The sequence below is a fragment of the Cetorhinus maximus genome, unplaced genomic scaffold (genome assembly GCF_964194155.1).
Source record: "Cetorhinus maximus unplaced genomic scaffold, sCetMax3.hap1.1 HAP1_SCAFFOLD_1037, whole genome shotgun sequence".
Classification (NCBI taxonomy): domain Eukaryota; kingdom Metazoa; phylum Chordata; class Chondrichthyes; order Lamniformes; family Cetorhinidae; genus Cetorhinus; species Cetorhinus maximus.
In genome coordinates, this window is record NW_027596979.1 from 5,001 (window position 1) to 18,416 (window position 13,416).

At 47.9% G+C, this 13,416-nt stretch overlaps 1 pseudogene; it reads left to right on the forward strand.

The window, feature by feature from the left end:
- The first annotated feature begins 11,579 nt into the window (after positions 1–11,579).
- Positions 11,580–12,532, forward strand: LOC144675604 (beta-1,3-galactosyltransferase 5-like; annotated as a pseudogene).
- The last annotated feature ends 884 nt before the right edge of the window (positions 12,533–13,416 follow it).

Here is a 13,416-nt window from a genome sequence, read left to right on the forward strand (position 1 = left end):
AGGAATGACTCCAGGGTAAAAAATCTATTTTAGAAAAATATCCCTGTGCAAATATGTTGCCTGCCGAAGGTTTCATTTAGCAGTTTTGGATGCCACGCCCATGAAATATCGGTCTGGTTCAAATGGTCCTCAAACACACTCTCTCATCTCTGAACCTGAAGGTCGCGGGCCCAGGAAAATATTTCAGAGATTTGAGCCCCATGACATAGCGCTTAACACTTTGGCTCCAGTTATGCATCGCACCCTCAGTCCTGGTCCTCCGACACTGCAGCACTCCCTCAGTACGAACCCTCCGACACTGCAGCACTCCCTCAGTACTGACCTTCTGACCGTGCAGCAGTCCCTCATTCCTGACCCTATGATAGCGCAGCGCTACCTCAGCATTGCCCCTCTGACAGTGGAGCACTCCCTCAGCACTGTCACTCCAACAGTGCGGTGCTCCGTCAGTACTGTCGCTCTGACAGTACAGCACTCGGGCAGTGCCAACATTCTAACAGTACACCATATTATTGTACTGTTGCAGCATAGTGATTGTTTTCATGTGCTAGTATTTCAGAGACCTGGAAGTTGAGAGACCTGGAACTTGAGTTCAAATCCCATCTGGACACTTTGCAAATGGAAATTGAAGTAATTAAGATATTCGGCAATAAAGGCTGGTATCTGAAGTGGAGGATTTGACAATATTGCATTCTCATGGAAACCAATCTGGATCATTAATACCCTTTCGAGCAGAAAATCTAGTGGCCTTACCCCGTCTGCACAATCTGACACTCCAAACCCACAGCAATGTGCTTGACTCATGACTACCCCCTGAATTGCCCTCATAACATACTTAGTTATATTGAACAGTGACAGAAAAGCTCCAATCAGAATAAGGATGGTGAACTTCCAAGCATCGACCGAGCCACCAGAAATGAAAATGGAGCACACACTGGGTATTGTGGCACGACCATGGTGCTCAGTGGGATAGATTGAGAACAGATCTAATTAATTAATCTAATTAATTTGGGATTAATACAGGAGTGTAAGGAAGCAATGGGCACAAGCTGTGATTGATTCATGGGTTGATTCAGGGGTATGGTGTGAGAGGGGGACAGAGGGATTCATGTGGTTTTGATAGAGGACAGTAGGAGATTAGCAGAATGTTAGTATTAGTTTGGGATTGATACAGGGCTTTGATTAGAGAGAGGGAGAGAAAGTGCAATGAGTCTGGGATTGATACAGGGCTTTGATGTGACAGAGACTGACAGTGGAATGAGTCTGGGATTGATACAGGGCTATGATGAGAGAGAGAAAGTGCAATGAGTCCTTAACTCCCACTCTCTGCTCTCTGCCCTACGACCCTTTACTCCCACTGTCTGCTCTCTGCCCAACAATCCTTAACTCCCACTGTCCGCTCTCTGCCCAACGATCCTTAACTCCCACTGTCTGCTCTCTGCCCAACAATCCTTAACACCCACCGTCCGCTCTGTGCCCAATGACCCTTAACTCCCACTGTCTGCTCTCTGCCCAACGATCCATCACTCCAACTGTCTGCTCTCTGCCCAACGATCCTTAACTCCCACTGTCCGCTCTCTGCCCAACGTCCCTTAACTCCCACTGTCTCCATTCTGCCCAATGACCCTTAACTCCCACTGTTCGCTCTCTGCCCAACGGCTCTTAACTCGCACTGTCTGCTCTCTTCCCAAAGATTCTTAACTCCCACTGTCTGCTCTCTGCCCAACGACCCTTAACTCCCGCTGTCTGCTCTCTGCCCAACGATTCTTAACTCCCACTGTCCGCTCTCTGCCCAACGATCCTTAACTCCCACTACCCGCTCTCTGCCCAACGACCATTAACTCCCACTATCTGCTCTCTGCCCAACGACCCTTAACTCCCACTGCCAGGTCTGGGCCCAAAAACCCTTAACTCTCACTGTCCACTCTCTGCCCAACGACCCTTAACTCTCACTGCCTACTCTCTGCCCAACGACCCTTAACTCCCACTGTCCGCTCTCTGCCCAACGACCCTTAACTCCCACTGTCCGCTCTCTGCCCAACGATCCTTAACTCCCACTTTCTGCTCTCTGCCCAATGACCCTTAACTCCCACTGTCTGCTCTCTGCCCAACGATCCTAAACTCCCACTGTCCACTCTCTGCCCAACGAGCTTTAATTCCCACTTTCTCCTCTCTGCCCAACGATCCTTAACTCACACTGTCCGCTCTCTGCCCAACGATCCTTAACTCCCGCTGTCCGCTCTCTGCCCAACGATCCTTAACTCCCACTGTCTGCTCTCTGCCCAACGACCCTTAACTCTCAATGTCTGCTCTCTGCCCAACGACCCTTAACTCCCACTGTCTGGTTTCTGCCCAACGACCCATTAACTCCCACTTTCTGTTCTCTGCCCAACGACCCTTAACTCCCACTTTCGTCTTCTGCGCAACGATCCTTAACTCCCACTGTCCGCCTCTGCACAACGACGCTTAACTCCCACTGTCTGCTCTCCGCCCAACTCCTCAGTCAGGCAGCTACCGACTGTTCTGTCTGGTTCACTGTCACTTTCTCCTTTTACCGATTTGCGGCCATTTGTTGCCAGAGACTGAAAAAAAATATTGCACTGAGAAAACTGCGGCTGGGTTTCTAGCAATAACCTGCGTTTTGCTCTGTTTAAAAAATTTCCCGTACTACTTTACACTTGAACCCCAATGGACAAATGAACACGTACCATGGTTCTGTGAGGTAAAGGCAAAATATTTCACTGAGCCTGGATGGATTGGATTTGACTGGTTCGATACGGCTTCAACTCCACTGCTCCCAATCGCTTTCATCCTGTTACTCAACGCTTTGACCGTCAGACACATTTTAGTGTCCAGTCGAGTCCGTAAGGGACTGAGGGGTCGGAGCCAGGGAGAGAATGGCAGTGACCCAGAGATGGAGAGCAGGACTAGGTATGTGATTTTACTCTTCACCATTTCCGGCAGCTTCATTCTCCTGTGGTCGGTTTATGTTGTAGAATTCTTATATCATATCATCACAGGAACAGATCCCAGGGATTACAACGATTCAGAAAATATATTTGAAAATGTAGGTGACATGCTGCAGGTTTTGAACTGCTGCACCAACACATTTATTTATGGGGCGACCCAGTCCAGGTTTAGGGAGCAGTTGAAGATGGCGGTAAAATATCCGGTTACGTCAATTGTTCAATTAATTGAAAAATGAAACTGAGAGGAGGCAGAGACAAGTCCATGATTGAATTATGTATGAATATATTTTTATATGCATGAATATAAGCGGAATATACATTAGCTGAGATGGCTAAAGCCTTGGTGGGAAAGCAATTTTGAAAGGAGATCCTTTCTTGAGCTAGAGAGGCAGAGAGGGGTGGGGAAGGTAGTCAAGAGTAAGACCAATGTCGGAGCAATTAAAATTGGGGATGCACATGAGGACAGAATTGGATTAGCACAGATATCCCGGAGCGCTGTGCGGCTGAAGGAGATTAAAGTGATAGGGCCATGGAGGGATTTGTAAACAAAGGAAGGGGGAGAAAATGCAATCAATGAGTTGCTTGACTGGGAGGCAATGTCGCTCACCCATAACAGAGCGAGGGGGGAATTGGGCTACCTGTGCGTTACAACACGGGCAGAAGGGTTTCGGATGGCCTCCTGTTTACTGGTGTAAAATGTAGGAGCTGAGAAAGAAGCACATTGGAATAACTTAGTCTAGAGGAGGCAAAAACATGAATGAGGGTTCCCGCAGCGGATCAGCCGAGACAGGCGTAAGTTCAGGTTCCGTTAAAAGCTGGAAGTAGGCCATCTTACCCATGACATGAATGTACAACACAGGCTCAAATGTGGTTGACTCTTAACTGCCCCCTGAAATAGGCTAGCAAGCCATTCGATTCAAGGGCAGATGGGGAAGGGCAATGAAGGCTGACCTTGTCGGAGATGCACCGATCCCCCCATGACATTTAACATTTGGAAAATGTGAATCTGCAGTTGTGGCGAGGCTGGCTGAATCTCAGAATGCGGACAAGGAGAACGATGGGTGGGGTCAGTAGCTTAAGGCAAAATGGAATTGGATCGGGGATCGAGAACAACGGCCTCAGTCTTTCCCAAAACTGGATGTGGGGTAGGGAGCATCGCAGGGGTTGGGAGAAGTGACGCTGAAAGCTCCCATGTCGCCTTTGAATCGGGTCACTGAGGGGCAACGCACTGCTGAGGAATAGGATGGGGCCAAGGGGAAATCCTTGGCAGCGCCAGAGATAAGGCTCTGGCAGCAGGAGGTGAAGCAATTCCAACTGATTTGCTGGCTACCTTGAGCCTTTTCTTATTCATTCATGGGATATGGGCATCACTGACTAAGCTGGCATTTATTGCCCATCCCTAATTGCCCTTGTTCAGAGGGTCAGGAGTCACATATAGGCCCAGGCCAGGTAAGGACAGAAGATTTCCTTCGCTAAAGGGCATTAGTGAACCAGATGGGTTTTTAGAATTTCAGACCTTCAATTCCAGGCTTTTATTTAATTCAATTCAATTTGCTACGGGGAGAATTTGAACCCAGATCCCCAGAACATTACCCTGGGTCTCTGGAATACCAGGATAGGGACAATGCCACTATGGCACCGACTCCCCCTATTAAGGCTTAGATTAAGAATAGGAAGACGTGAGAGATAGCCATCCCAGCTGGATGTTAGTAAAGGGGCGTTGCAAGGGTGGATGTCAGGAGCTGCAGGCAGGTCGAGAAACCCCGAACAATCAACCCCCACAACACAGAGCCCACAAATCCCACTTAGGCCCCAAACCGCACTTTCACTGAACCCACAAATCCCACTGAACCCACAAATCCCACTAACACTGAATTCCCCAAATACCATGATCACCAAACCCACAAATCCTGCTAACATAAACCCCCAAATACCACTTTCATTGAACCCACAAATCCCACTGAACTCCTAAATCCCTTGAACACCAAACCCACAAATCTCACTCCCACTGAATCCCCAAATACCACCAACACTTTGGCCTCAACCTGCTAAAACTGAACCCCCAAATCCAACTAATACTGACCCCACAAATCCTACTAACACTTAGGCCCCAAATCGCACATTCACAGAACCCACAAATCCCACTAACACTTAGGCCCCGAACCACACTTTAACTGAACCCACAAATCCCACCGAACCCCTAAATCCCGCTAACACCGAACCCACACATTACATCCTACTGAACTCACAAATCCCACTGAACTGCGAAATCCCGATAACACCTAGGCCTCAAACCGCTAACGCTGAACCCCCAAATCCAACTAACACTGTACCCACAATCCAACTAATACTGAACCCAAAATCCAACTAACCCTGAACCCCCAAATCCAACTAACTCTGAACCCCCAAATCCAACTAACACCGAACCCCCAAATCCAACTAACACCAAAACCCCAAATCCAACTTACACCAAAACCCCAAATCCATCTAACATTGAACCCCCAATCCAACTAACACCGAACCCCCAAATCCAACTAACACCAAAACCCCAAATCCCACTTACACCAAAACCCCAAATCCATCTAACATTGAACCCCCAATCCAACTAACACTGAATCCCCAATCCAACTAACACTGAACCCCCAAATCCAACTCACATTGAATCCCAATCCAACTAACACTGAACCCCCAATCCAACTAACACTGAATCGCCAAATCCAACTAACACTGAACCCCCAAATCCAACTAACATTGAGCCCCCAATCCAACTAACACTGAACCCTCAATCCAAGTAACACTGACCCCACAAATCCCACTAACACTTAGGCCCCAAATCATAGTTTCACAGAACCCAAAAATCCCACTCACACAAGCCTCAAACCCTTAACAATGAACCTTCAACTATCACTGAACCCCCAAATGCCTCTAACACAGAACCCACAAATCCCGCTAACACCTAGGAACAAAACCGCACTTCGCTGAACCCACAAATCCCACTGAACCACCAAACCCCACTAACACTGAACCCACAAATCCCACTAACACTTAGGCCACCAACCCGCACATTCACCCAACCCACAAATCCCACTGACACTTAGAAAGCAAACCGCACTTCATTGAACCCCACAATCCCACTAACACTGAACCCTCAAATCCCACCAGACTCCTAAATCCCAAACTGCACTTCACTGGACCCACAAATTCCACTGAACCCACAAATCCCACTAACACTTAGGCCCCCAACAACTCATTCCCTGAACCCACAATTCCCGCTGAACCCCACAATCCCACTGACACTGAGCCCACAAATCCCACTAACACCTTGGAACCGAACCACATGTTCACTGAAACCCCAAATCCTACTGAAACCCCAAAAACCACTGACTCTGAACCCACAAATTCCTCTTCGGCCCCAATCCGCACTTTCACCGAAACCACAAATCCCACTGAACCGCTAAATCCCACTAACGCTTAGGTCTCAAACCCCTAACACTGAACCCCGAAATCCAACAAACACTGAACCCCCAATCCAATTAAAACGGAACCCCCAATCCAACTAACAATAAACCCCCAAATCCAACTAACACTGACGCCCAAATCCAACTAACAACGAACCCCCAAATCCAACTAACACTGAACACCCCATCCAACTAACACTGACCCAACAAATCCCACTAACACTGAACCCCAAATCCAACTAACACTCAACCCCAAATCCAACTAACACTGAACCTCCCATCCAACTAACACTGAACCCCCAAATACAACTAACACTGACCCCACAAATTGTATTTTCACAGAACCCACAAATCCCACTAACACTGAGCCTACAAATCCCACTGAACCCGTAAATCCCACTAACACTGAACCCCTCCATCCAACTAATACTGAGCCCCCAAATGCCACTAACACAGAACCCATAAATCCCGCTAACACCTAGGAACCAAACCGCACTTCTCTGAACCCCCAAACCTGACTATCACTGAACCCACAAATCCCACTAACACTGAACCCCCAAATACCACTAACACATAGTCCCCAAACCACACTTCCACTGAGACCACACATCCCAATAACACTTCGGCCTCAACCCACTAACACTGAACCCCCCATATCCAACTAACATTAACCCCACCAATTCTACTCGCACTTAGGCCCCAAACCGCGCTTTCATTGAACCCACAAATACCACTGAACTGGTAAATCCCACTAACACTTAGGCCTCAAACCTCTAACACAGGACCCCCAAATCCAACTAACACTGTACCCCTGATCCAACTAACACTGAACCCCCAAATCCAACTAACATTGAATCCCCAATCCAACTAACACTGAACCCACATATCCCACTGGCACTGAACTCACAAATACCACTGAACCCCCAAACCCCACTAACACTGAACCCACAAATCCCACCAGACCCCTAAATCCCAAACTGCACTTCACTGGACCCACAAATCCCACTAACAGTTAGGCCCCCAACCACACATTCACTGAACCCACAAATCCCACTGAACCCCACAATCCAACTGACACTGAGCCCACAAATCCCATTAACACCTTGGAACCGAACCACACATTCACTGAAACCCCAAATCCTACTGAAGCCCCAAATCCTACTGAAACCCCAAATACCACTAACACTGAACCCACAAATCACACTAACACCTAGGAAGCAAACCACACTTCACTGAACCCACAAATCCCACTGAAACCCAAAATCCCACTAACACTGAACCCACAAATTCCACTGAACCGCTAAATCCTGCTAACACTTGGGCCTCAATCCCATAACAATGAACCCACAACTCCAACTAACACTGAAACCACAATTCCCACTAACACTTAGGCCCCGAACCACATTTCACTGAACCCACAAATCCCACTGAACCCCGAAATCCCACTGGCACTGAGTGGCAATGCACAGCTGAGAAATAGGATGGGGCCAAGGGGGAAATCCTTGGCAGCGCCAGAGATAAGGCAGCAGGAGGTGAAGCAATTCCAACTGATTTGCTGGCTACCATGATTCGATAGAGAAAGAGTCTTGCTGCTCTTCAATGAAGAGGGAGTGTCACTGCTCTTCGATAAATAGAGAGCTTCGCTGCTCTCCGATGAAGAGTGTCTTGCTGCTCATCGATGGAGGGAGAGAGAGTCTCACTGTTCTTCAATAGAGAGAAAGTCTCGTTGGTCTCCGATGGAGAGAGAGCCTCGCTGTTCTTCGATGCAGAGGGATAGAGTCTCATTGCTCTTCGATGGAAAGAGAGAGAGAGTCTCGCTGCTCTTTGATGGGAAGTCTCACTGCTCTGTGCTGGAGAGAGAAAGAGTCTCGCTGCGCTATGAAGGCAAGAATGTCTCATTACTTTTCGATGGAAAGAGAGAGTCTCACTGCACTTCGATATCGAGAGTGTCTCACTGCTCCTCGACGGAGAGAGTCTCACTGCACTTCGATATTGAGAGTGTCTCACTGCTCCTCGACGGAGAGAGTCTCACTGTACTTCGATATTGAGAGTGTCTCACTGCTTTTCGATGCAGAGAGAGTCTCGCTGCTCTTCGACGGAGAGAGAGTCTCGCTGCTCTTCGATGGAGAGTGTCTCGCTGCTCTTTGGTGGAGAGGGAGAGTCTCACTGCTCTTCGATATTGAGAGAGTCTCACTGCTCTTTGATATTGAGAGAGTCTCACTGCTCTTTGATATTGAGAGAGTCTCACTGCTCTTTGATATTGAGAGAGTCTCACTGCTCTTTGATATTGAGAGAGTCTCACTGCTCTTCGATAGAGTCTAGCTGTTCTTCAATGGAGAGAGACAGAGTCTCACAGCTCTGCGATGGACAGAGTGCCTGGCTGCTCTTTGATAGAGAGAGGGTATTTTGCCGCTCTTCGATAGAAAGAGAGTTTCGCTGCTCGTCGATAGAGGGAGAGAGTCTCGCTGTTCTGCGATAGAGAGTCTCACTGCTCTTTGATGGAGAGAGAGCCTCGCTGCTCTTGGATGGAGAGAGAGAGAGAGAGTCTCACTGCTCTTCGAAGGAGAGGGAGTCTCACTGCTCTTTCATGAGGAGAGAGAGTCTCGCTGCTCTTTGATGGAGAGAGTGAGAGAGTCTTGCTGCTTTTCACTGGAGAGAGTCTCGTTACTCTTTGATCGAGAGGGTCTCGCTGCTCTTCGATGGAGAGAGTCTCGCTGCTCTTTGATGGAGAGGGAGAGTCTCACTGCTCTTCGATATTGAGAGAGTCTCACTGCTCTTTAATATTGAGAGAGTCTCACTGCTTTTTGATAGAGTCTCACTGCTCTTCGATAGAGAGAGTCTAGCTGTTCTTCAATGGAGAGAGATAGAGAGCTTCAGTGCTCTTCAATGGCGAGAGAGAGAGTCTCACAGCTCTGCAATGGAGAGAGAGATAGAGAGCTTCAGTACTCTTCAATGGAGAGGGAGAATCTTGCTGCTCTTCGATGATGGGAGATAGAGAGTCTCACTGATCTTCGACACAGAGAGAGTCTTACCTCTCATCGATGGAGAGGGAAAATCTCGCTGCTCTTCGATGATGGGAGATAGAGAGTCTCACTGCTCTTCGACAGACAGAGAGTCTCTTCGATAGAGAGGGAGAATCTCGCTGTTCTTCAATGGAGGGAAAGCTGCTCTCCGATAGAGAGAGTCTCATTGCTCTTCGACAGATAATCTCGCTGCTCTTCGATGGAGGGAGAGAGACTTGCTGATCTTCCATGGAAAGAGAGAGTCTCACTGCTCTTTGGCAGAGAGAGAGTCTTGCTGCTCTTCCTTGGAGAGAGGGTCTCGCTGCTCTTTAATGGAGAGAGAGTCTTGATGCTCCCCAATAGAGAGAGTCTCGCTGCTCTTCGATGGAGAGGGAGAATCTCGCTGCTCTTCGATGGAGGGAAATAGAGATTTTTGCTGCTCTCCGATAGAGTCCCATTGCTCTTTGACAGAGAGAGAGTCTCCCTGCTCTTTGATGGAGTGAGGCTCTCGCTGCTCTTTGATGGAGGGAGAGAGACTTGCTGATCCTCCATGGAGAGAGAGAGCATCGCTGCTCTTCCTTGGAGAGAGGGCCTCGCTGCTCTTCAATGGAGAGAGAGTCTCGCTGCTCCCCAATAGAGAGTATGACTCTCTGCTCTTCGATGGAGATAGAGACTTGCTGCTCATCGATAGAGAGAGTCTTCCTGCTCTTTGAGGGAGGATGTGTCTCGCTGCTTTTTGATAGAGAGAGAGCCTTGCTCCTCTTCAATGGAGAGTGTCTCACTGCTCTTCGATAGAGAGAGTCTCATTGCTCTTCAATGGAGAGAGAGGGAGTCTCGCTGCTCTTTGATGGAGAGTCACATTGGTCTTCGATAGAGAGAGAGTCTCACTGCTCTTCAATGGAGAGAGAGAGAGAGTGCACTGCTCTTCAATGGAGAGAGAGAGTGCGCTGCTCTTTGATGGAGAGAGAGAGAGCCTCGCTGCTCTTCGATGGTGGGAGAGCCTCACTGCTCTTCGATGGAGAGAGAGCCTCGCTGCTCTTCAATGGGGAGAGTGTCTCACTGCTCTTCAATGGTTTGAAAAGGGTCCCTGCATTCAGCATATATACTGTATATGTTTGCAACAAATATCTTCTTTATCCAATAAATTTTAAAGCACAGTTGGTGAGCTATGTCAGTGCAGCAGCTGTTTGATACAAATTCTTTGTGAGATTGGCACCTGTATCACACAAACATCACCTGGAGGAACCTTTGTTATCTGTATAATTGATGGGAAGTCATTAACAGTAAGGACCGGGTGCATTTTTCACAATGCACTTCAACCACACCCATTCTTGTTTACTGGCACCGAGCAGAGTGAGATTGTGGGATTCATTACAGGCAAGAATTGAACTCCGGGTTTATGTGCAGTTGTTAACAAGATTGGTCGTGTATACATTAATTCAGCGTTAGCATCGAACGCACCTCGACCCAGACAAATCCGGTGGTACCAGTTAAAGGGACCAGTGACCCTGATACCTATCACCGTACACAGGGAGTGACGAGTCTCTTAGGTATGTGCTTGTGTGAAAACTGCTCATGCTGTCTTATGCCCAGCTCTTTCTCTGTTTGTTCCTACCTTTCACTGAACTTTTTGTCAGACTGAAGCAACTCAGTCACTAGATGTTCTGTGCCAGATTCCTGTAGATGTTTTGAGTGCTGCAATTCCTCCTCAGTTACTGTGTGACAGACCCAAGGGGCTGAAAAACCTCTTCCTGTGTAATAGGCTTTTGGGGCTGATTGACCTTCTCCTGTTCCTGTGTAACAGGCTCTAGGGGCTGAATAACCTCCCCCTGTTCCTGTGTAATAGGCTTTTGGGGCTGATTGACCTTCTCCTGTTCCTGTGTAACAGGCTCTAGGGGCTGAATAACCTCCCCCTGTTCCTGTAACAGGCTCTAGGGGCTGAATAACCTCCCCCTGTTCCTGTGTAATAGGTTCTAGGGGCTGAATAACCTCCCCCTGTTCCTGTGTAACAGGCTCTAGGAGCTGAATGACATCCTCTTGTATTTGTATCCCAAATCGAGTCAAATAATCTTAATCTGAAAAATAATTCCTCTTGCATTTTCTGGATTCCACCAAACCCAACTTGTTTATTTTATTTTACAGGTGCTTCGAGCATGAAGATATTTTCTCAAAGAAACTTTTGTTTGAAATCATTTCTCAAAAGGAAATGGTTGTTTGTTGTTGCCCCCTTGTTAATCTTTCCTCTGATCAGATATTTAAGCCAATACGGTGTTGAACATTGGCATTCTGCAAAGTTAAATGACCATTCCTTCCTCATGCTGCCCAACAGCAGCTGTGACACCAGTCCCCCATTCCTGGTCCTTCTGGTCACCAGTGCCCAAGACCAGTTGGAAGCTCGCTCGGTCATTCGCCAGACCTGGGGGCGAGTGCGGACAACCCATGGCAAGAGGGTGGTGAGCTACTTCCTGCTCGGGTACAGCCGAGAGCATCAGGAGCAGCTGCTGAAAAAAGTTCACTGCACAAGGACATCATCCAGAAAAATTTCACCGACACTTATTACAACCTGACCACCAAGGTGCTGATGGGCCTGGAATGGGTGAGCCGATTCTGTCTGTCCACCTCCTTCGTGTTGAAAACCGATTCCGACATGTTTGTCAACGCCGATCACCTGACCAAGCTCTTGTTGGGAATGAATCACACGTATATCTTCACCGGCTTCATCATGAGGAATTTTGGACCTGTCAGGGAGAAATCCAGTAAATGGTACGTCAGCGAACAGGAATATCCTCAGGAAACATACCCACCATTCTGCTCCGGCACTGGGTACATGCTTTCGGCCGATGTTGCCCACCGAGTCTGGAATATTTCCAGGACGGTCCCCCACTTTAAACTGGAGGATGTTTACGTCGGGCTGTGCTTGGCGGAGTTGAAGATCACACCAGTGGAAATCCACTCGGAGCAGAAGTTCCACAATTGGAATGTGAAGTTTTCTGTTTGCGGCTTCCGTAAACTCGTCACCTCTCACAGGGTGACACCCTACGAGCTGCTGATCTACTGGAAAGCACTGGAGGATGCAGCAGACGAGGCCTGTCCTGGAGATGGGTGAAGGGGGCCATCTTGAAGAGGCTTTTCACTGACACCTTCAAATAAGCGTGTTATCTTTGCAGGGCAACAGAAACAGCATGCCTTATGGAAGTCAATTACCCAACTAAACTGTGTAATCTGGTTTGTTTATATACATACATACGTACATACACAAATGGCCACAAGAGGGTGCTATTTCACCCCTCCCTCCATTAAAAATGTGCACAATATTCAACATTTCTCAGAACTTATATAGATATGTTTTGCATTTATTTACAAATCCAACTTTGCTACTAGTTGAATAAAAATAAATTAAACTTATTTTTATCTGAATGCATGAAGCATCTCTAATAAGATAGATGAATTAGTGGCACAGATACAGATAAATGATTTAGATCTAATCACCATTACAGAAACACGGTTACGATGTGTTTGGGGGTTCAGTGATAGTGGGATTTGTGGATTCAGTGGTAGTGGGATTTGGGGGTTCAGTGATAGTCGGTTGGGGTTCAGTGAAAGTGGGGTTTCAGGCACAAGTGTCAGTGCGATTTGGGGGTTCAGTGGTAGTGGGGGTTGAGGCCTAAGTGTCAGTGGGATCTGAGGGTTCGGCGACAGTGGAATTTGAGGACTACCTCTCAGTGGGATTTGGGGGTCCAGTGATTGTGGGGTTGTGGGTCCTATGTTTTATTTGAATTTGGGGGTTCAGTGATAGTTGGGCTGGGAGGCCTAAGATTTAGTTGGATTTGAGGTTCAGTGTCAGTGGGATTTGTGGGTTCAGGTGTTAGTGGGATTGAGGTGTTAGTGGGATTTGTGGGTTCAGTGAAAGTGTGCTTTGGGGCCTAAGTGTTAGTGGGATTTGGGGGTTCCGTGTTAGTTGGATATCGGGGTTCAGTGCTAGTGGGAGTT